Below are 25,442 nucleotides of genomic sequence, written 5' to 3'. Positions count from 1 at the left end.
TGCTTAAAATAAAATCAAACTTCCTTGCCCAGTAGCTGCAGTAAGTAATGTAGAAGACTGTTCCTGAGCCCACTATTTGAAGAAAACAGATGCTGAAGTATAATACAAAATACTCAAAAATAATTAAATGTAATCAAACAAAACCTTATTTCATACACTGAACTAAAAATTCTCATTCATTGTAAAGATGAGAAGCTTATATCTTTGATTTAACATTTATGTCAAAGGAACTACCCTTGAAGTCGAACAAGTCTATTTAGCCAAACAAGACAGAAAAGGAAAGAAAAACCCTTGGCTAAAAACCTTGGCATTTCAATTATTTAAAATATGCTATTAATTTATTAGTCATATGGGAAGCATTGAATATATTTATTGCTATCATACCTTCCCATAAGTGTTTTCTATAAATAAGACTGGGGAATGTAAACAGAAGAGAATAAAACAAAATAAGCATCAGCTATTAATAGCATAAAGTACATCACATTCTCAAAAAAAAGTTGCAAGAATATATTTTCTAACCCAGTGTGTCATTACAGAAAGTTGTTTTTAAGCCAGTGTGTCACTACAGAAAGTTAATGTTAAACTGAATATTTGGGTTGTTGAAAGGGCCTGCTGTTTTATATTCTTCATTAATATCCTTGAAATGTTATGCTAAATCTATTCTTAATTATTTTAAGATGGATTACCAGAAATTATTCCCTTTTATCATTTTCTGTCTCTCTATCTTTCCAGGTGTTTAGTCACTATCCTATACCTAACTACAGATCTTAACCAGGGGTTGGTGAAAATTCTCCAACCCCTCTGTATTCATCTCCAACTGGAGAAACAAATTTAACATCAAACAGATCAGCAGAAGAAAAGAACAAATTTAATTACATACAGAGGGAGAATTTACATGGCTATAAATCCTAAAGTAAATGGAATAAACTAGGAGTTCATATACTGTCCTATGGAATGGGAAAGGGGTCTGCTGTATCGAGAAAAGAGAAAGAGGTCCCATATGATGAGGAAGGGATGGCTTCCAAATGTCTGCCCTTCCTTAAGAGGTTTCTCTAATAAAAAGATCATTTCTGAAGGCAAGCTTAAATTTCGGTAATCTCTGTTTTTTAAGGTGTTCTTCAAGCCCACGGAGTCTTTACTGACTGTATTCCATATACAAGTTAACATATATTAGAAAAGACCAACCTGCTCAGGACATCTTGGAAAAAAAGCCATCTGAACATTTTTGGGGAGACCTATCCTATACCTAACTACAGATCTTAAAATAGATTTCACTGGACAAAATAAGCCAGAAAGAAAAGGAAAAATACCAGATGGTTTCACTCATAGCAGGAGTATAAAGGACCAGGGGAGAAAATAATAATAATAATAATAATGATGATGATGATGAACAACTATATACGAGAGACATTTTATGGGGGTGGAATGGAGTATGGTATCAAAAATGGAGGGGGGAGGGAGCTGCACTGGAGTATGGTGATGGCACATGGGTGATCTGATGATGAGAAGCCCATGGAGATTACAACTGAGATGGAAAAAGGCACAAAATGATGTAAAAACAAACTATTATATTGTTTTAAAAATATATATTTCGGCCCTCCCTGGTGGCGCAGCGGGTTAAAGCACAGCACTGAGAATCTAAAGCCGCTTCCGCATGAGCTCGATTCCCGCCTGCCCCGGGGGTGACCACATGGCGTGGCAGACCTCTCCTGACCCGCCCGCTGCTCCCCTCAGCAGTGTACTTCGTCGATCTGCCTGTTCTGCTCCCCACTCTGTCTGGTGAATCCTCTCACCCTCCGCGTCTCTGGCCTGTACCCCAGTTCTGTATGCACAAATAAGTAAATCTTTATATATATATATATTTCACTGGACACATGAGGTAGAAATTTTATAGGTTTGCATTTTTCATACATAACTGAGTTGAATACATCACTATGAAAAGTCAAATCTAGCAACAGATTTGTATAGTTTATATAGAGTGAATTTTGTAGAGTAGGAATCTATGTTTCGTGATATTAAATGTGAATAAATAATATACTGTATACACTATAAAAAAAATCCCAACCATTTTTTTCCAAATATCATTAAAAGCAAACAAGAATGAACTGGTAAAAGAGGAAAAACAGTGAGCACTTGATGTACATGTAAAACCAAATGCAAGAAACTTGTAAAAGACTGGGTCTTCTAGAACTTAAGACCCCAGAAGGAGTAGCTATAAATATTGTCTGGAACTGATATGCCACAATACACAAAACTTACCAATGTGTAGTGTTTCCTAACACTCAAACTCATTACTCTCATTACTTCCTTCACAGGCTTTTTCATCTCTTTTGAAGTATGCTGTACTTAATGTGGGGGGAGATGGAAAGAAACTCAGAAATATTGTATTCCATGTGCTCACAAGCAGAGGGAATAATTGAGCATTGGTAAAATATCTATCAATGAAGGTTAAAATAAAATAGGATGACAGAGAGTATGTATGTGTATGGATAACCAAAAGTTGATTACCCACTAAAAGAAAAGATTAACCCTAGAGACCCTCATGTGCTTCTAGGCAAGTGAAGAAAAATGACCATCAAAGCATAAAGTCTCAATGACACTAGACAACCCAGACAATCATAATCACAAATATGTTGTAGTAGTAGTATTTGTCTTCCAAAAATGACACTAACATATTGGTTATATAATTTTCCTACTTACAGGTCCACCATTACCACACACCCCCTAGAAGATTAAGTTCAAAATCCTGAGTACCAGTATAGAAAGCCTGCCATACTTCTGTTCTCACTGGCTAAGTCAGTCTCATTTCCATCTATTCCCTCATCTGAATGTTCCTATTTCTCTGATGATTCCATCTATGTCATATGTGTCTTTGATCACATTATTTTTGCCAGAAATATCTCTTAATCATATTCCATTTCTGACAAGGTCTTATTTATTTTTTTAAAACACAAGTTCTTGGTCATCTCTAAGTCTTCCAAATTCCCCCTTCAGCCAACATAATCAATCCCCATCTTAGTTCGTGGTTAACCATATTTCTACTTTAAGTCATAGGGTTAGATGTTTACTGACATGTCTCAACAACTACATAGTCACAAGTAAGGGTATGATCTCTATGAAAGTGGGGCCAGTTTATTTATTTTTACAACCTCAATGCCAACAGAAAGTGTGTGCCATTTTTCCTAAATTCAATGGATTTAATATCCCCTTTATTTATGTCACTAAACAACCCAGACAACCATAATCACAAATATTTTGTAGTAGTAGTAGTATTTAGTTGCTTGTATAAATGTGTTGTAAAAAAAATACCAATGAATCTACAATTATATAACTTTACATACTGGTTGAACAAAATGTTCAACCTTTTTTTAAAAGATTTAACTGTTGTCAATAAAATTAAAGTAAAAACAATGGAAAAACAAAGTGAATCTGAGTGCCTCCAAGTCATACTTCACAGGTTGTCATTGCTCAGTGAAGCAATGTTGGTCAACTGTCCAGAGTGGGAGAAAAAGCTCTTCAGCCACTCTGAGTATAGAGAATGATGGCTGAGATAAAACACTAACCCAAGGAAAACACTCCTGACTATACATTATGTGACATCCGTATGGAGAATAACTGTGAGATCCAAAATAAGAATTTTTTCTTTTCCTTTGTTAGAGTACAAAATGTAAACACAGAACCCCTAGATGTCAAGGCAACCTCTAATGATCAGGTCAGAAAAATGTAACTCCTGAAACAAGGTATTCATCTGGGGTCCAAATCCAAGACAGAAGTGGCTCCATCTGAACTTCTAAAACAAATATTTTCTTTAGGACATTTTTCACATACTTTGTTACGTGCCTCAGCAGCTTATTTTGATAGCATCTTAAGAAAGAGTCCACAGGTAGTCACTTATAGTTGGATATTTAGGAACTCTCTCAATGAGGACAGACTTCTGCCAAGTCAGAATTCCCAGCACTGGAAATAGGGCTCCCAGTGACTCATTCAACTCAGAGTTCTTGGAATTTTTCGCAAAATCACAGAGGCCCTTGCACTCCAGAACTTGAGGATATCCCCTGGTAGCTGAACAGCACTGAACCCAAGCCCTTCTGTGAAAAGCACTAATCCAGCTGGTCTTTGTATCTCTCCCACTAGGGAAGTTCCCACCTGTCCTCCTGTATAGTTTTCTGGTTAAAATACCAGAATGCAGCACCTCTGCCCTGGGAAGAAAACATTTGGCAAATTTCAACTAAACATTTGATAGAAGAACTGATATAATAGTTTTGGGTTACAGGCAAAGATACAACTGGAAAGTAAAAGATGCTATCATGTAAGAGATTTGGAAAAGTGAATTACTTAAATTACAAAACAGTTATTGAAGCTAGATATGGTATGTGGAAAGGGATATAACCCCACTTAAATGGGGAACAGATAAAAGTAAACCCCTGACTTTTTCTCCTCATTTGTATCTTATTTAACTCAGTTCTTAAGAATACACAACACAGGCCCTCCCTAGTAGCACAGCGGGTTAAAGCACAGCACTGAGAAACTAAAGCCACTTCCGCATGAGTTCGATTCCCACCTGCCCCGGAGGAGACCACATGGCGCAGCAGACCTCTCCTGACCTGCCCGCTGCTCCCCTTAGCAGTGTACTTCATCGATCTGCCTGTTCTGCTCTCCACTCTGTCTCTGGTGAAGCCTCTCACTGCCCCTGGGCCTGTAGCCCAGTTCTGTATGCACAAATAAATAAATTAAAAAAAAAAAAAAAGAATACACAACACAGGTATTCCACACTGTCTGTATTCGCAAAAGGGAATGGATCTTTGCTCTTTTGAGGATCCTAATTTTCATCATAGGGGACATGTGCACAGTCTATATATACCTGGGAATTGACTGTGCTAAAGAAAAAATAAAATGCTTTAGATGTGTCTGTTGAGGTGTCCTTCTATTCCACCCAATGTAATTTACTGACTGCTTTACAGCTACAAGGAGACAGAGGACTGCACACTGTTTTCTGTTTCAAGTCAACAAGCTCCCCCTGTTTTCTCTGAGCAAGGGGATTTTGCATTTCACTGCAGCTATATATAAATAGTACCTAAATTTTGGTGACCTCAGAATAGAGATCAGTACAACAGGAGAGATCAGTTATGTCCAGTATGGTAGGAACATGTGACATATTCCATAGTTATTGATAATATCAATAAGACTTACACCCATAAAAAACAGAGTAGAGAGAGACCCAGTGCATGTGGGTGACCAACAATTTGCAACAACCAGGAGGTGTTGTTGCAGTGAGTATTTTTGGAATAGGAAAAGGTTCTGAAGCAGACTTGGTGATCGTAGGTGAGTTACCTAACTTTGATAAATTTTTGCTTCCTTGCAATAATACCAGCTACTTGACAACTACTGAAAATTAAGAGACAATGTAGATAAAGCATGGGGAGCTTAGGAAGAGTTCAACAAGTTACACTGCTCTATTTTTATTATATTTATTAAGCTGTAAAGGCTCTATTTCACAGGCTAGCTTTAAAAAATATATTTATTTGTTTTATGTACACAGAACTGGGGTACAGACGAGGTGTGGGGTGTGAGAGGATTCACCAGAGACAGAGCATGAAGCAGAACAGGCAGACTGAAGAAGTGCACTGCTGAAGGGAACAAATGGTAAGGGAAGAGAGGACTTAGCTTTTTAAACCAAGTGTTTCTTTCCAGAAACATTACAAGGGAACCATTTCTGCCACTGAGATCTCTCTCTGCAGAATTTTCTGATCAAAGTTTCATGGGAATCTGAGGGTAACGAAGAGTAGAGATAGATTTTAAAAGTCATGCATCCCTGGGCTATCAATTGGTCAATGGGGGTTATAATAACAGAAAGCATTTTTTTTTAAGAAATAAAACACAGAGATATGTAATACGTCCCCATAGAAGGCAAAAATAAGCCCTCTTTCCATTTTAAACCCTGAAATAGTGGCCATTTACAAAATTACTCATAAATTAAATTCAAACCTTATTCCAAGCAAGCTTATTATTAAACAAGAAGGTGCTGGACTTCATTTCCTTGATCATGAGAAAACAGAAGCGCAAATCTGAAGTTTTGTGTAGTGTGTCATATCTACACAAATTTCAACAACTGAGCATTCCTCTCCCAGGGAGCTGCCTCCTTAATATCATCATGACCATAAAATTAAAAACAGTCTTCTTTCTTTCCAACCTTGATAGCTCTCATAATTGTTATTACACTCCCCTTGAATTTAATACGACTCAATCCTCACAAGTCTCTTTGTCACTTATCAAAATACTCTCTCTATAAGGTCTGAATTCAGACTCCATTTTTTTTGGCACATAGGGCTGACCAACTAAATGGTACTTTATCCCAGAGGGTCTTCAACAAAACAAAAGTCAAATACCTTTATAACACCCATCTATACTGACACTAATTCCAAACCAAGAACAAATTCTATTTCTGTAAAACTCAAAGAATTTAGGGGGGGTCTATGTTTACATGAGAAGATAACATCTTAAAGGAACATCCAGAAATATTTCAGGACTCACCTTGTAAATCAAAATATAGTTTGTCAATGTGATATTTTAAAAATCAAGAATCAGAGTTTGAGTTTTAAAGATCCTAACAATTAAATGTTGATTTATTTTGTGCAGTAGGTACAAATATATCCTATCAATGTTTGTTGTTTTTATTTTCTTTCCTGGAAGATTGTAATTCCTCAGTTGCTCCTTTCCAGTTTATCTGATTTAATGGATGCCATGGTATCATTAAAAAATTTAAAAACTAAGCCCACACTTCTTGCCCAGCAGGCAAGTTTGGGAGACTTGAATGGATGAGATTGGATGGAACTGCCGATGGAACTGCCAAAGGAACCCAGCCATTAATGTAATGATCCAAAGAACTGATGATGCTCTATGCTAATTGAGATCATCAGTCAGGACACACCCAAGACCAGTCACCATAACCAATTAATGGTGCCTGGAGTATAAATGGTGTCTCAACACCTTCACTCTGCATAGCAAATCTCTCGTCTCCTCTACTGCTTCCCTGAGTAGTGTATTTCAATAAATTTGCCTGTTCTGTCCTCTCTTTGGTTATTTTTTTTAAAGACTTATTTATTTATGCATACGGAACTGGGATATAAGCCAGAGGTGCAAGGGCAGTGAAAGGATTCACCAGAGACAGAGTGGGGAGCAGAACAAGCAGATAGACAAAGAACACTGCTGAGGGGAGCAGCAGGCAAGACAGAAGTCTGCTGTGCCTCTTTGGTAAATTCTTTACCCTCATGCCTCTATCCTATATCCAATTCTTCCCCATGACAATGGAGTTTTTGATGATGTCCTTAAACTGACTAAAGGGATGCCCTTTATTAGATTCATATTTATTGAACAAGCATGACACTGGAAGAAAGACTCAACTAGTTCCTTATGGTATGGGCCCCAGTGGTGACTAAAACAAGTATTCAAATCACATATTTTATAAAGTATTCTTTTATTATATAACTCAAAATCAAGTACACTCCTTTTGTGGGACCACTTTTACACAGGAATTGCCTGGGAAATAGGTAACTAAATTATTTATTTAGGCACAAAAGTGATCCATATTTATCTAATATTTTCAAAAACATTTTGCATTATTAATTTGTTCAAACTCATGGTACTTACCGTATATTTATCATAGAGCTGGACAGTATTATGTGTGTGTATGTATATACATACACACACACATGTATATATGTATTTTTTTAATTAGCATTTGTAGGAGTAAGTTATATTAAGGCACCTTCTCAGGAGAAAGACAGGGGAAGCAGTTGACTAGGATTCATTCATACTAATGTTTTATTTGGTCTTCATTTGCCTTTATAATTTCTTCAGAGAAAAGTTTTGAAAAAGAATAGAGCTATGTCAGTAAATTAACATTCCATGAGTATCTGAACTCTGGCACAGAACTAAACATTCAATTCAGACGATTTATAAGAAGGTGTTTATGGAAAAATGGTGTCTTCTACATCATCCATCATAAAATTAGAAGTAATTTCACACTTTGGGGTCCAGTTTGTGCTCTACAGTCAGAGCAGGAATTTTATGCCAGAACTGCCACATTTGTCAGCAATGTAACTTTATACAAGTTAGTAAAGCCCTCTTTGGACTCAGTTTTCTCATATGTGAAATGGAGAGGAATAATGTTTCTATTTATTATGCTGCTCTAAAATAGGTAGTATATGGATTAGCCAGGGTTCTCTGGAAAACCAGGACTAATACACTATACACACACATGCACACACACAGCCAAGATTTTCATTGGAAGTGGTTCACACAATTATAGAGGTTCTTATATACCTTCTGTAAGCTGGAGAACCAGGAAAGTCAGTGGTATAATTCAGTCCAAGTCCAAAGACCAGAGAGCCAGGGACTCAAATGATGCAACTTGAAAGCAGAAGCTTGACAACTAGGAGTTTCTATGTCCAAGCACCAGAGTAGATGAATGCTCTGGCTCAAAAAGAGAGACAGAGAATTTCCCTGTCCTTCCTCTACCTTTTTGTTTTATCAATACTTGGGCCCTTAACAGATTGTACATATTAACCCACATCAGCCCAGTCAGGTTGACACATAAAATTATGCATCACATTAGGTAGTATATTTAGCAATAACCATGTAACACTCAACTGATAATGACTATCATCATTATTCTTAAATCCCGCTTTAGCTTCCAGTTTCAAATTCAATTCAATTTAATGGTTATTTGATTCTCAGAAGCTGACCTGAATCTGACCTGCATGCAGTCCTAAAAAACTTAGATAATATAAAACACAATATTCAAAACTGAGCTCTCCCACCAGTATTCAAACATTCTTAAGTTAATAAACATTGGATTGTCTGATTAGTATGTAAAAACATTAGCTTCTATTTCACTATTTAAAAGATTTAATAATTTTGTTAATGTATCAGAATGGGGCATTGATCCATAAAAATCTGTTTGAGGCCCTCCCTGGTGGTGCAGCAGGTTAAAGCACAGCACTAAGAAGCTAAAGCCACTTCAGCATGAGTTCGATTCCCCACCCCGGAGGTGACCAGAGGTGCGGCAGACCTCTCCTGGCCAGCCCACTGCTCCCCTCAGCAGTGTACTTTGTCAATATGCCCGTTCTGCTCCCATTCTGTCTCTGGTGAGTCCTCTCACCACCCCTGCATCTCTGGCCTGTACCCCAGTTCTGTATGCATAAATAAATAAATCTTTAAAAAAATCTGTTTGATATCTGAGTATATTCACCATTATAAACCCAAGTACAACATGATATATCTTCTTTACTCCTGCAGGTATATAACCATTTAAAGACCCAGTATTTACGTCTTACCTCAATCTTAGTGAAAAGTCTCTCTGTGTCCAAATAGGACTCTAAAGAACTGTTCTTTCTCTTAAAAAGTCAGCCTGGCTTTCTTATTCCTCTCCCCTAGTGCTTTACAGCTGGCTACCCACAGGAATACCCTATATACCCTTCCAGGAGAGTGGCTTGGAAAACTATTGAGGATAAATTCCTTTGGTTGACTTACCTGCCAAGACAATCTTAATTTCACAGTTGGCATACCTTTTTCAGACACACCTTTCTTACATACCACAAGGAACAATAATTGTTTTGGAGTTGTACAAAGAAAATAATAATGTAAGAAACATTTCAAATGTCATATGCAGAAGAATTTGTTAATGAAAGAATGTGTTCATCACCTTTCCCTCCTTCCTAAGTGTCATTCCTTTTCCCTCTAGTGCTTTGCTTCTCAATTACAATTCTATCTATTGCAAATTAGCTAGATCCCATACACTTAAAATAAGCCATAAATATTTTTTAAATAACTTTCATAAGTAATTTTTTAAAATACACCAAGTCTTGGCTTTCTCTTTGAAAGTTCCTCTCCTTGCCCTTTTCCTCTTTATCTCACTGATGTCATTCCTAACATTAAAGTTGCTTTCTTAGTTACTTCCTTCCCAAAAGGAGGGGTACCCTCTTCTTCCCCCAATTCTTACTGAATTTGTTCTTAGATCTTTAAGAATTAGATAAAATTCAGTTACATTTGTTACTAACATCCTCAGAAAACTGCTTAATAAACTTATACCAACCCTCATATTATAACTTTTAAGTCCGCAAAGTTTGTCTGCACACTGATATTTCTGTCAAATGATGTATCATCATGCTCTCTTCCCACATCCCATATTAGATGGGAAACATGTATCTCAAAAGGTGAGAAGGATAGACAAGAGGATGAGATTTGAACAAAGCACACCTATATGTTCATCACTCTCACCCTAACCACTGAGTCCTTAAGTTGCACTGTTACATTGGACTCATTCATTATTGCTAAGTGTGAAGGCTCTTTTATCTCCAATCCCAGGACAGCAATTTGTAATGGAAGTATCTCTGCCATGAGATATTGACACACAGAAAGAGTCAGGACCAGGCAGGCAAAGCCTCTATCTGATGAGGCAAATTACATTTTTGGCTCTGGTCTTACTGCATATAAAGTAGGTCAAGAAAGCTATGTGAACTTTCAAGACTGAAAACAAAATATTTTTAAAAGGGTTTATAACATGGCCATGAAAGCTAGTTTGCTGTTGTGGAAGGGAAAAGTAGCATTCCCAAGTCTAAATATTTAATTGTTCCCAACTCTCCAAGAAGGTGTTAAATGATCAGATGACCAGCAAGTAAAAGAGTGTATAAGAAATAGGTTCGTCTATCCTAAAAGAAGGAAGAGAAGAGAGAATTCTAGATAGGTAAGTAGGTAGATACACCATACTTGGAAAAAGTGATACAGGAGGAAAAAGCCATTTCAATTTGCAACAGTAATTCATTTTCTCACTCTCCACTCCCCAGCATCAGGAGAGATATACAGTTTCCCTATCCTCTAAGAATACTTTACAGGTAAATCAATGTATTTGGTATGTAGCTGCTACCTGGGCAAGGCCTGAAAGAGGTATGGAAAACAGAGTTGCAGTTCAGATAAAGTTCCAACAGGGTTCCCATTGTTCTCTCCTTTACTGTCTACTAAAGTGCATGCAGCAGTTCAGATTACATACAGATTTCCATTCTAAATAAACCCCTAATTAAAAATAAAGTCCTCCCTCCATCTGCTCATAACTCTCACACATCTTTTTTTTCCCTTTTGGCTTAACCTTTTCAGGGCTGGTCTGTGCCCAACTGAAGATGCCACTGGGAAATCTGAAATTCATTGGCATAAGGTAAGGACAGGTGGGAAAATATACCCTTTCCCCCATTTTTTTAAATGGTCTTTGAAAGTCAATAAGATGAAAATAATTTTAGATATCTATTTGTAAACTTTGAATGTTATAAGCTCCAAAGAACAGCTAAAGAACTTTTCAAAGACTGACTCAAACAGGAAGGCACTCAACAGACCTTGACGCAGATTGCTGTCTATTACAACTGCAATTGCAAAATGACCAGCAAGCCTCAAAAGTGTGAAAAAGTCATTGCCCAATAGTGCAGGGGTACAGGGTGTATTTAGTGGGGAAAAGTGGGAAGTGTTTGTGTGAAGGCTATGGGGTAACTCAAAAAGGTGTGGGGAGATGCAACTTTTGTCCTACACTTAAAATAGTTTCATTTACAATCCTTGAGATTGCAGAAATACAAATTTGCTCAATACCACAATGACACAACCTAGATGAGAGGGTTTTCCCCTTTTCTTCTATGCAATTTAACTTTCTAAGCAAATTGTTAAAATATATATATATATATAAACTCCCTTAAAAATGTGATATCTATGAACCCCTATTTCACTCCTCTGCCCTCCCTACCCTACTGTATCCCCACCCCACCTAATTAAACAAGTCAAAACAAACACAATACAGGTAACTTCCTTTGTGGATGTGTAACAGGACACATATAAGATTAGAGCAACTGGTCCCTGGAAATATCTTCAAAGCATTGCATAGACCTAAACTTCTCTATTTTGTATTTCTCTACCCAATCTCAACATATTTATCTTTTCAGGAGCTCTTTTGCTCCTAGGAAAATCTACATATCCTGAGATCTGGCAAGCTACCTCTTTATGCACTTAATTAGGGTAAATTTGAGAGCAGTCTCCTACAAGGGGACAGAGCAAAGAACCTTAACTCCTTCACAGGGACCAGAGTTACCCTAAACATTTGATTTAGTCCTAGGAGTAAAGCAACTATATTTTATAGCTTGGATGCCACCAGTCACAGGTATTCCCACATATGCTATCATGGGAAGGCCTCTCTGGAGATGAGACCGCACTTTAGCTTCCTAGAAGCTAAAGTGACTTGGGGCAAGCATTGATGAATGGCACAGTGTTTGTGCATTACCACACTGGAGCTAAATACCAATCCATTAAAATCAATATGATCTTGGCCCCAAAGATTTCTAACATGAGTGAACTAGACAGGATATATCCTTCATATCAGTTGATCAAAAAGTTACTGTGCCAAATAAATAAATAAATAAATGAACTGCAAGCACAAAGTACCTTTTGAAAAAAATACTTATCACCATTCCCTTGAATCCTTAAGTCAATGTTATTTTTTAGGAGATGTTGGCAATGTGTTGTGTGGAGTCACAACTTATCCAAATCTCAGTCCAGGAGAGTGATTCTGAGTATTTCCTCCATGACCTAGATTTGCCCTTTTCAAGAATTTACAAGGTGAACTTTGTAAACAGAATTAAAAGATGTATAATACCGAATTTGGAGTTATAAATGTAACTAATCATATACTCCAAGAGTCTTATTCTTTAGGCATTCCATCAGAGCTAAATTCTAAAAGGTCTTTGTAAACTTTCACACAGACATATGTGTATACAAAATATATAAACTAGCATCAAGAGCTTGATTTGCTTTATGTTTACTTGCTTAAGTGTCTATAGTCTTTAATGCATTAGGAGTTATATTGAAGGCAAGGTTTAGGGTATCTGTCTATAGTAAGTGCTCAGTTAAGGTTTTAGAAGGAAATCACAATAACAACAACAACAAAAACATTTGAAATTAATTATAATAAAGAAAATACTGAGCAAGGTATTGAGGTAGATTCTACCACTATCTAGACCCTGGGACCCCGGTGAGAACTAGTAACCCACTAATATCCTAAATGTGTCAATGTGTATCCTTACAAATGTAGAAAGTGAGGAAAAAGTCATCAGAGCTATATAGAAAAGAGAGAAATGGGCAGAAAGGAATACTAATAAGATTCAAGAGTCACTGACTCAGATGGCCTCGTGCAAGTGGTGTTCTAACTGAATCAGTCATTCTGGGAGCTGCAGATGAACAAATCACCCCATCATCACTTCTGCCATTTAGAACCTTTATGGATCTATCTAAAAAGCTATACTAGACACTGTTTGGAACATTAAAATTCCCAACAAGACCAGCCAATCCCACTCCTACCTATTCAAAGAAATCCCCCAAATGACTTAGTGAACAGTTTCATTAATCACCATAGATGTCTATCATTGGAGTTAAACAAAGATTGGAGTGGGTTGAAAGAACTGAACTGACTTTATTGAGAGCAACTTAGTAAGCAGGACAAGAAAATAACCTGGCCCTCCATGAGCTCTATACAAAAGGCCTGCCCCTGCTAAAGGCACCAAGAATTATCAAAATCAATCAAACTTATAAACAAGTTTCAAGGGGAATGACTAATCCTTGCTGAGAGGATGCCCAGGATTAAATGAAGTGCCAACAATTCTTCAGTCAATTCTAATAGTTAACCAATACAGGGTAACAGGGGCTCTCACATGAGCTACCCAGCCAGGCAGAGTGGGAAGTGTTGGCAAGGTGACTGGTAAGGGTAGGCATGTCTGGGCACAAAGGTGTTTCCTTAGCCTACTTATTTTTTTTTTGGATAACAAAGAAAGTCTTGTTGGAAGTATCTTGATATTGCCACTTATGCTTAGTTTCCTCTCTAATCACCTCTGCCAAGGGAAAAAGACAAAATTATCTTCTGACCTTTTCTGGGGCAACTTATGCAGGGTTCTAATCATTTTCAGGGGATGATAGTGATCTAATTTATTCATTCAGTCAACATATATTTGTTGACAATTTACTATGTGCTACATGTTATATGCGAGGCAATAAATAATAAAGATTTGGTAGTCTTTCTACATGTTGAGAGAAAGACAGTAAGCAAGTAAGCATATACATGTAACTTATTGTGGGAAGCATGTCAAAATGAGGATAGTGTTCTGACAGAAAGCTGCAAACAATTTAGTGGCAGCTTAACCAGAGAAAGCTTTCAGATGAAACTGAGACCTGGAGGACAAGCATGACCCAGCCATATGAAGAGCAGTTTAAAAGACTATTTCAGGTTAAAGAAACAGCATGCGAAATCTTCAGCTGTCTGAGAATCCCAAAGAAGTTACTGAGACCATGCATCAGATATGCACACTTAAGGGACACACATGCTTACAGAGAGCTGAAAGGAGGAGAAAGGAAATTAATTTGAAGCCTTTTTTTCAGCTCTCAGGCTTTAGGGTCTAAATGAGTTTATATGAATTACCCAGGAACCTCCTCTAGAAAATGGCATAGATCAAACTAAAAGGACAAGCTCAGGTCATGCATGCCAAGCTGAATTCACAAAGTATCCATCCTACATGAACCAGAAAACAAACAAACAAAGCAAAAAAAAAAAAAAAAAAAGGTCATAGCCAGCCCCACTGGAGGCAGCAGAGAGTAGGGTTTTCCCTATTCCTCTATACCAACAGTGACAAGGGTTCAAAATAGCATTAGCAGGACCTCCCTGGTGGCGCTATGGGTTAAAGCACAGCACTTTATGCTGTTATGCTAGCAACAGCTGCTTCAGTTCCAATTGGATCCCTGGCCTGGGAGGTGACCCACATGGCATAGTAGACCTCTCTTGACTCAACCACTGCTCCCCTAAGCAATATATTTCAGTAGATCACCTGTTCTGCTCCCCACTCTGTCTCTGGTGAATCTTCTCACTGCCCCTGCACCTCTGACCTGTACCCCAGCTCTGTTAACATAAATAAATGAAATCTTCCAAAAATGGCATTAGAAGGCCATTTGTCATGGGTACTCTGAACAAAAGCTCACAGGTAAGGGAGACAACAGAGCAAGAAGTCAGGCCACAAGCAGAAACACACCTACTCACAGGTGGCCTAGGCAAAAGGTTAGGGCAGAAAGTTGGTTTAAAAGCCAGGTAGTTTACTTTTGGGTCAAAAGTTCATATAAGAAAAATATATGATTCCTAATAAAACAAACATCCAGATAGAGAGGATGTTCTTTTCACAATGGACAAGACTCATCCCTTTGGTTTGGCAACCTTCAGAGGCTTTGTTCTGGGCCATTTCCTTTCTAGTCCAAGGTTGCTAAAGGGAAGGATTAATTTTCATTGCTATGATTATCTGCTAAGTAAACAACCTCAAGCACTAGGTGTATTTTTCATTTTATTCTGCTAGAAATAAACAAATTTTCCTGAAAGATAATATAATCTGTCCAAAGTGCCATGTGTGGTAATTTAAGACCAATAAGATCAAATCTATTTGAAAAAGTGTCTAGGGAGGTCTTTCTGAAAGGTGAGGGGATACCTTCACAAACCATAAATCATAAGCTTGTTTTGTTTGGCAATTACTGGAAAACTACTGACTCTGGCTGGCAATTAAATTAAAGCTTTTGTGGGCCTCCCTGATGGTGTAGGGGTTAAGTCTCAAAGCTATCATCATGATAACCTTAATTCAATCCCCCCACCAAGGAGCTAGCCCACCTATGGCATAGCAGACCTCTCTTGATTTGCCTGCTTCTCCCCTTAGCAGTGTATTTCAGTGGATCTGGCTGTTCTTCTCCCCATTGTCTCTGATGAATCCTCTCACCCCATCCACCTCTGGCCTACACTCCAGTTATTCTACGAAATAAACAAATAAATAAATAAGTGGAAACTTTCAGTGGTTAGGTCTGAGTTGACTTTGTCAAATTTATATCACCTACTGTTTTGAGACTACATATTTTTTCATTTGTTTATTTTAAGGAGTTACTTCTGCATAGAGTGTTTTTAACAATATTTCTATATCTCTATCAGGGATTCCCTCACTTCCACTGCCTGTTCATTCAAGTGTGTGCATGCATACATTTTTGTTTATGCTAAAGAAAACTTCATCACAGAGGTCCAGCAATGATGAGGTTGTGATGCATGTATCTTTCATCCAGAAAGAGCCTCTAAACAGACTCAGGCAGAAATTAACCAAATGTCTGACTAAGGTGGTGAAAACAAGGTATTTTGCAAACTTTAAGAACAGCACAAGACTTTCCACAAAGCTCTAACATAACACTGAACACGTCAGCATATGCAACTTGTCAAGCCCCAACTTCTCTACAATTCTAGACAGGAAAATAGTAGCAGCAGGACTACTACAGTAAACAGAAATGGCATCCAACTGCTATTTCATTTCCCCCATGGCAGGCAGCAATGGAGAAGTCAGACATAGAAGACAATGCTCGAGTCCATTCTTTGTACACAGAACTACATTAACTAAACTCACTAGAAAACCTGACCCAGTAAAAAAGTTTAGATCAAATATTCCCTGTCATATTTTGAGATACCACAAGTTATCCTCACTTCCTTAACTGTGCTTAAATCTAGAGCCTGGGGAGGGAGTGATAACAAAGGTGGTGATGGGTGCTAAAATGGCTGGAAAATGTGGTTCATTTTTATGTTTGATTATTTTCATGATAAGGAAAAAAAAGATAAGGACAAATCCCTTTTCATTCCCTTTTCAAGAATCAGCTCTTTATTGAGTCCTATGCAGTCATTAATTCAACCAACAAACATGAATTATATACATGAATAAGACAGGATATGCAATGCTAAAACCAGGAAAATTGGCTGTGGTTGTTTTCAGGCAGCCCTTTAAAAATGCCTAGAGTCATTTGTGCAAGTTTGGTGAAAGACAGAGTAGATGGCAGTTCATCACTACGTGCAAAGTGCTGCAAGTTCTTCAGTTTGCTTCTTTCCATTATCTAGCAAAAGGTTACTCCCTTGTACCCTACTACTTTTCTTCACAGATATATAACTCCTCCTCAAGAAGGTTCTTGAGGCTCACCCTTCATAATTGTGTCCTGTTTCCAAGATTTCCTTCAATAACCAAACATGTTCAACTACATTTTCCTTTTCTGTAAAGACTTAAGTATAGCCTAAAGTACTTAAGTACACAGTGACTATGATATATTCTAAAAGATGGCTTTACCAAGAAAGTGAAAGAAATCTTAGTCTGCACCTTCACCCTCAACTCTATTCATTTGATATCTTAATCCTCCATCATGTTGAATTCAACCAAAACAAAACTCATGGTTACTGCTTTACCAATTCTATCTTTCTCTGATGAGTCAAAGTTATGATAGTGGGTGTTAGCCTTTCAGACTTTCACCTAAGCTTCAGAATCCCCTTTAAATGTCCTCCTTCTCCAAAGTCTGCTTCCTTCCCAAGTCTAACCATGTTTGAAAGCCTGTGTATAGGCAATTCTCCAGCTGGGCACATTTCTAGTCTATCCATAACTGTGGTGGCTACGGTACTAACCAAAAGAACCATCTCCCCTTATCCTACCTTTCCTCACTTTCTATCCTGTACACCATATCAACATACAACTGGCCCAAAGCTAATCAGATCACTCCTCTGCTAAACATATATAACAAACATATGTCCTTCGTAAGTCCTATACACCTTTCAAATCCCATGAAGCATCATCTGCCCCTGTAGAAGTTAATCTCTTTTCTAAACTCTTAAGCACTTGACTCTTCCCTACTCCGGTATTATTATTTCTATGTACTTTTTCTTCCCTTTTAAACCAAAGTCCCTTGTACACCATTCACATTTTTATCCTCAGTTAAAGTACTTATAAATAAATGGACAAATTTAAATAAGGTTTAACTTGAAGCATATGCCTTTGCATGTGTGGCTTTTTAAAGCTTCTTTTGTATCTCCATGTCTTCTAAACATTTCTCTTATGGTCACCAACTATAGAAAAAACTTTGATAGCTCACTTCTGGTCTTAATATAAGCCTTATCACTGTAGGATTCCCAAATGCTATGGCAAACCATCAGGGCTCAGGTAAAGGGACTTTGCTCCTATAGAAGAAAGATTCATTTGAGGTGCAAACTGAATTCTTTCCCTGCCCTCTGTCTTCACCTTCATAATTAGGACAATTTTCCAACATGGCCTAACTGTACTTGATTTTTGCCCTATCTTTCATATCTCCTAGGCATCTATGGATGAGTTTGCCACATTTTTTGACCCCAGAAACAAATAATGTGTTAAACTGCCTCAACATTTAATTGTTTTATATAAAGAAATAAATGGGTTGGCCTAAGGCAAGACTGTCTGCAGGAGGCATTTCTCCTTTTACCTGTCAACTTATCCTTCATGGAACAATTGTTAGGAGGTTGAGAGGAAAGAATCTGAACTAGACTTAAGTAGCCTTTTTCTCTTCCCTTTCTCTCTCTCACTCGCCCTCCACCACCCTCCCCCCACTCTCTTTCTTTCTATTTCTACTCCACATTTTCTGGTTTGAATCACAGGCTTCAAGACCTTTTCATTAAGGGATAGTATATGCAGTCTTAAGAAATGCCCCTAGGGACTTTTGGCATGAAAACACAGGTCTATGATTTGAATAATAAATAATAAATAGGTATTAGAAAGTTAATGAGAGAATAAAAGGTAGTTTTGAACCAAAGAAACAATGTATGCAAATGTCCTGTGGTAGGAAGAGTGGACAAGAGTAGATGTGGTTACAGGAGAAAATTTGAAAAAAAGGATAAAGGTATACAGAAGCCAGTGTTGGGGTCATGAGGTGCTCTAGTTATCCCAAGAACAAAAGAATGCAATTAAATGATTTAACACATAGAGATAGCATTATTAGTTTGACAGTTTGAAAAGACCATACTGACTATTTTCTGGAAAATGGCTGGCCCTAAAGCAAATGGCTGGTGGTAGACACTCCAATGATTGATCTCTAAAATCCAATATAAATAGTTCCTTACTAAATGCTCTAATATCTCATCCTGGGATAAAGGGTTCCCTTCCACAAAACAAGATTCTAACAGGTTTCTCATTATCAATGAAAATAAAGTGATTATTCAGTGGAGAGAAAAGCACATAATGGTTCAGAAATGACATGCCTCCAAATTCTTCCTTATCATTATAAAGTATATTTTATTTAGCACATACCCTGAGAGCCAAATGCCTTACTAAACATTGTCATCCTCTGTGTCCTTTGTGTTTAGAATAACTCAAAAAGACAGGCATTATTGTCTCTATTACACAAATGAGGACATCAATACTCAGATATTTAATTTACCAAGGAATCCAAAGCCCAGAAATAAATCCCAGGCTTTTCTGACTATTAACCCAGCTAAAGAGGGTTGGCTCTGTGGTAGGTGGTAGTTCTTTGGAGTTTAATCAGTTGCCAACTTCTTCTCAAGGAATTCAGTCTAATGAAGGACGGGGTTATATACACCCATTTGTGTAATACAATGTGACATGGGCTTTAAGGACACACATTAAAAAGTCATATAATAGGCCCTCCCTGGTGGCGCAGCGGGTTAGAGCACAGCACTGAGAATCTGAAGCCACTTCCGTATGAGTTCGATTCCCGCCTGCCCGGGAGGAGACCACATGGCGAGCCAGACCTCTCCTGACCCGCCCGCTGCTCCCCTCAGCAGTGTACTTCGTCGATCTGCCTGTTCTGCTCCCCACTCTGTCTCTGGTGAAGCCTCTCACCGCCCCTGAGCCTCTGGCCTGTACCCCAGTTCTGTATGAATAAATGAATAAATCTTTAAAAAAAAAAAGTCATATAATAAGCCTTCATTTAATATGTTCAAGTCTTGGAAACTGAGAATTTAAGTGAAATGACATAATGAAACCAATTTTATTATAAGCTAATTGATTTTTTAAAAAGTTATAGAAAAGGCATCCTATAGAATGGAAGAAGATATCTGCATATCACACATCCAACAAGGGTCTAATATCCAAAGTACATAAGGAACTCATACAACTCAACAAAAATACAAACAACCTGATGGGAAAATGGGCAGAGAATCTGAATAGATACTTCTCCAAAGATTATATAAAGATAACCAACAAATGAAAAGATGTTCATCATCTCTTATCAGGGAAATGCAAATCAAAACTACAATGAGATATCACTTCTCCTAGACTTGATGGAGAACATAATGCAGATTCAGATGCTGATTTATGACAAGGTGTGCTTAAAACTGGTATGTCATAAACCAAGTTTATGTCAATTAAAAAAAATAGTTAAGTTTCTATGGCATATTCTGGTCACAAAAACACCACCAAACTGAAAGATGCAAAACATTCTTAATATTAAGCAAAAATCTACATTAACTCATTCATTCACTTTCTAACCTCATTATTCTAGTTCAGGGTCTCAGGTTACAGAGCCTATCTCCACAATTCAAGGCATGGGCCAATACTGGACAGATTCCCTTCCATTACAGGGCACATACACCCCCATAATCACTCAGACTAGGAAAATTCAAACATACTAATGAATATAATGTGCGTATTTTGGGGATGTGGGAGGACATCAGGAGAATATGCAAACACATATGAGCAGATAATACTCCTAGCTAAGAATCAATCATTTTTACATCATCAGTGTTATAACAAAATAACATTGAATAAGACATATTTTGGGGATGTGGGAGGACATCAGGAGAATATGCAAATACATGTGAGCAGATAATACTCCCAGCTAAGAATCAATCGTTTTTACATCATCAGTGTTATAACAAAATAACATTGAATAGGTGAGGAATTATTGTATAGTTTTTTTGTTTGTTTTCCTAAATTTTTTATTGTAAAAAGCTTTAACAGAAAAGTTGAACACACATTTCTACCACCTAGATCTAACAACTAACTTTTACCTCTATTCACTTTATATCATATCTATATTTCCATTAATCCATCTTATTTTGGATGCATGTCAAAGATGCAGATATTAGTACACTGCACTTCAACATGCATATCATTAACCAACATTTGACTTTTTTAAGTTGCTTTTAAATAGATAAAATGTACACTTAGTGAAATGAGGCAAATCCTAAAGTTTACACTTAATAAACTTAACAAATATATAGATGTGCAATGTAAACCCCATTAAGATATGGGCCAACAGCATTTCCCAGGAAAGTTTTTTTTTTTTTTTTTAAAGATGTATTTATTTGTGCATACAGAACTGGGGTACAGGCCAGAGGCTCAGGGGCGGTGAGAGGCTTCACCAGAGATAGAGTGGGGAACAGAACAGGCAGATGGATGAAGTACACTGCTGAGGGGAGCAGCAGGCAGGTCAGGAGAGGTCTGCCACACCATGTGGTCACCTCCAGGACAGGTGGGAATCGAACTCATGTGGAAGCAGCTTTAGATTCAGTGCTATGCTTTAACCCGCTGCGCCACCAGGGAGGGCCCTCCCGGGAAAGTTTTTTCACCTTCAAGTCAAACCTACCTAGTCCCGGACAGAATTAGCCAGTATTTTGGTATTTCTACCGTGAAATATCAACATTTTTAACTGAACCCCTGATTTAAGAATCAGAACAATCAAACTCAAAAAATAAAATGGGTCAGGAAAGAATGAAACTTAATGGGTAACATCTCTGTGTTGTATAAACAAATATTTTTTAAAAAATGTTAAGCCATGAAGCCTCATGCTCATGTGTCATGTCAGTCATGCTGCCAATCTCTTATGAAACTAGGGTCAAATCACTTGTTGCTCTGATATTTTTCTCATTCAATAAAACGAGCAACTACATACATGCTTTATACTACAAAGGAAATATATCCAGAGTTTTTTCCTTACAAAGCACTTCCATATAGATCCCTCACAAACTGCCCAGATTGAAACCATCTGGATGGATTCCTGGCCCTAAAATTCCTATCTAGAGTAAGACACTTAAAGGGACTTAGGAGAACTCATTTCATTCAAACTGAGTTCACTCAATTGCTATGTGTTAAATATTTTACCTCGGGATTCCTTAGAGCTTAACTATGCATATGAAATGGTTAGAAGTTAAATTGTATGACATCCAGGAGCTGCTTCAAAAGACATCCAGAGGTGCCTAAGAGGTGTTTGTAAGAAAAGATCATTATCGAAGTAGCCCCTGGATAGCTGAGAGTCCACTGTAACCGCTCTTTTTTGTGTTTGATCTCATTTTATAATAAAGCTTTGTCTCAATTTACAAGAAAATTACGCCCAGGTGAGCACGAGCCCAAGTTAGCGAATTGGCCACACCTGCCTTTAACAAGCCAACAGGATCCCATGGGGGGGGGGGCAGGTCCAGGGTCTGGTTTCAGAATCCTACCACTGAGGAGCATAAGCCTGCCTGGTGCTACAAAACATGAAGCTCCAGGATGCCAGGAGACCTAGGCTAAAAAAAAAAAAAAAAGAGGACGACTCGGTGCGAGGTTTTCCCTCACAGTATTTCTCGCACAAAAATGCTCTCAAAGGTTTTATAAAAAGCTGGCCTGTTTAAAAGCATCCTAACACATTTGATTTTGCCACAAAGGACAGAAAATTTCCGGCAAGAGAAACCTTCAAGGACCTGCTCAGCACGAGCGTCCAGGCACTCTACCTGCAAAGGGGATTTACCTTGGGTGAGCGACTCTTCCTTCAAGTGCTGCTCAAGCATCAGGTCCTGAGAACAAGAGGAGAAAACGTGACTAACTTTTGGCGGCAACCGCAGGAGGCGAGTCATGAGGTGATACTTCCCTCTGAAGAAGGAACTTGAATCTGCAAATGGAGTGGGGACCAGAGGCTCATCCTCCCTCCTGGGGGCTGCCAGGAGTCTCCACCCTTGCCAGCCCTAATGGTGGAAGCACATTTTCTGGGCCCTTTCTGCCCCCTCTCACCCGTCTCTCGCTATGTGGGGCTTTACCTCACTCCTGTCAATCCTCTCAGGGGCGACGGCACCATACACTAAGGACCACAGCGCTGTGAGGAAGTAGGCACAGCGCCCCCGACTCCCTCCGTGGTCTAGGCTCACAGTAAGGCCTGGATGAAGGTGCTTCCTGCCAGCACTGGGTGAGGCAGGTGAACAGGATGCCCCACTAATAGGCAATCACGCCCTCCCGACACGGGTAGCAGGGGCGGGGCCTGACTGCCCCATGATTAAACCCCATTGGCTGGTAAAGCTGACGTCACTTTGACTCCTGGTTTGTGTATTTGCAAGAGTGTTGAAGGAACCTCAGAGGGGGAAAAAAATCATTTAAAGGTATAGGAGGAGATTACCGTGATAAAAGATGGGTATAAGGCGTTGCTTTGGGGTTGGGGGATGCTTTTCTCTTGTGATCCTCACTCAGTCCGAAATAGCAAGAACACATGAAGCAAATTGTGAGAATACCCTCATCCTTCTTAATGGTGATTAGCAACCTGAGGGCAGGGTATGCGAAGTGTGCTTTTGCATGGTAGGGCTCTCCACTGAACACAAAGAATAGAGACAGCAATGCACTAGCTTAGCATTGCATTAGCTAGATACTGAATATAGTTTGGTATTGCACTAAAGCACCAATATCCCTCTACCACAGTCCATTGGTCTCATTTGTTCCCTCTCTCAAAGTCTCAATTCTGCAGTCAGATATTTAATATTTAATTTGATTTACTTTTGTTCATTTGCTTTGATTCTTTACATTCTATATATGAGGAATATATGTATGAGGAATATATATGAGGAATACATTCCATATATGAAGAATACATTACAAGATGTATTCCTGAGCACAGTTTTGATGCATTCTCTTAACAGAGATGTTAAGTATTCTTGCATTTTTGTCAAGAAGGAAAACTCTTGAGAGAAGGTAAAAAGATAGGCCTCCTCTTCTTAGTGATAAAGCTGGGAAGGAGATCAATGAGAGGACTTAATATGAAAATTTAGTTTTTCTTCTTTGTTTTCATTTTCAGTAGAAAAATCTTTGTGTGTTTAGAATGACACCTCTTTCCTGTGTCTTCCGTACTGAGTCCTAAATTTGGCATTTTCTTTTGTATAGCTAACATTAATAACAGCAACAGTAGAAATAGGAAATCACTTGTAGTTTGATTAGAGTTAGTAATTTGTAGGCCTGCAATCACATAATGGTAAAATTGATACTTTAAACTCCTGAATTTAAGGGAGATCATTGAGGCCCAGGCCATTTTTATTGACTAAATTAAAAATTATAATTTCTTCTTTATATTTTGAGATTCAATTTTTTTTTTTACTTTTTACTGGTTGCTTTATAACTTTCTATGTTTTAACTGCATAATTTTACACCTCTTAAATGTACATTACCACGTCAGTCCTACCACTAAAGCACTGATATCCCTCTACGACAGTCCATTATTGGTCTCAATGTTCCCTCTCTCAAAGTCTCAATTCTGCAGTTAGATATCTAGTGTTTAATTTGATTTATTTTTGTTCATTTGCTTTGTTTCTTTACATTCCATATATGAATGATACCATCCAGTATTTGCCTTTCTCCTTCTGACTTATTTCCCTTAGCATCATCCCTTCCAGCCTCAACAATGATGTCATGAATGGCAAAAAAAAAATTCATCTTTTTTATAGCTGAGTAGTATTCCATCATTTGCATACCACATAGTCTTTGCCCACGCTCTGTCCTTGCGCATTTAGGTTACTTCCAAAGCTTTTTTATTGAAAACAGTGCTGCAGTGAACCTGAGTGTATAGATCCTTTCAAATTAATGTTTTTGCATTTTTCAGAAGTAGAATTATTGGATCATACTTTAGATCTATTTTTAATATTCTGAGGAGCCTCCATATTGTTTTCCATAGAGGTTATCCTAGTATATATTCTAAACAAAAGCAAACAAAGGATCCTTTTTCTCCACACCATCACTAAAACTGGTTCTGGTCTTTTTTTTTTTTTTTTTTAATCTGAGTCATTCTCACAGATGTGAGGTGGTATTTCTTTGTGGTTTTGGTTTGCATTTCCCTGATAATAAGTGATGAAGAACATTTTTACATGTGCCTGTTGGTCATCTGTATATCTTCTTTGGAGAAGTTCTATTTAGATTGGCTCATTTGGGGATCAAGTTGTTTTCTTATTATTGTATTCTATGAGTTCTTTGTAAATCTTTCCTTTTGTTGACATGAATTGTACTAATTGATTTGTGCATGTTGAGTCACCCTTGCATCCCTGCAAAAAAAGATCCTTTGTTTGCTTTTGTTTAGAATATATACTAGTATAGCCCCTATGGAAAACAATATGGAGGTTTCTCAAAAAAATTAAAAACAGATCTAGAGTATGATACAGTAATTCTTTTTTTTTTTTTTTTAAGATTTATTTATTTGTGCATACAGCACTGGGTACAGAGGCTCAGGGGTGGCGAGAGGCTTCACCAGAGACAGAGGGGGAGCAGAACAGGCAGATGGACGAAGTACACTGCTGAGGGGAGCAGCAGGCAGGTCAGGAGAGGTCTGCC

This window comes from Condylura cristata, unplaced genomic scaffold (genome assembly GCF_000260355.1).
Source record: "Condylura cristata isolate star-nosed mole 26May11 unplaced genomic scaffold, ConCri1.0 scaffold00023, whole genome shotgun sequence".
NCBI lineage: Eukaryota > Metazoa > Chordata > Mammalia > Eulipotyphla > Talpidae > Condylura > Condylura cristata.
This window is presented reverse-complemented; position numbering follows the sequence as displayed.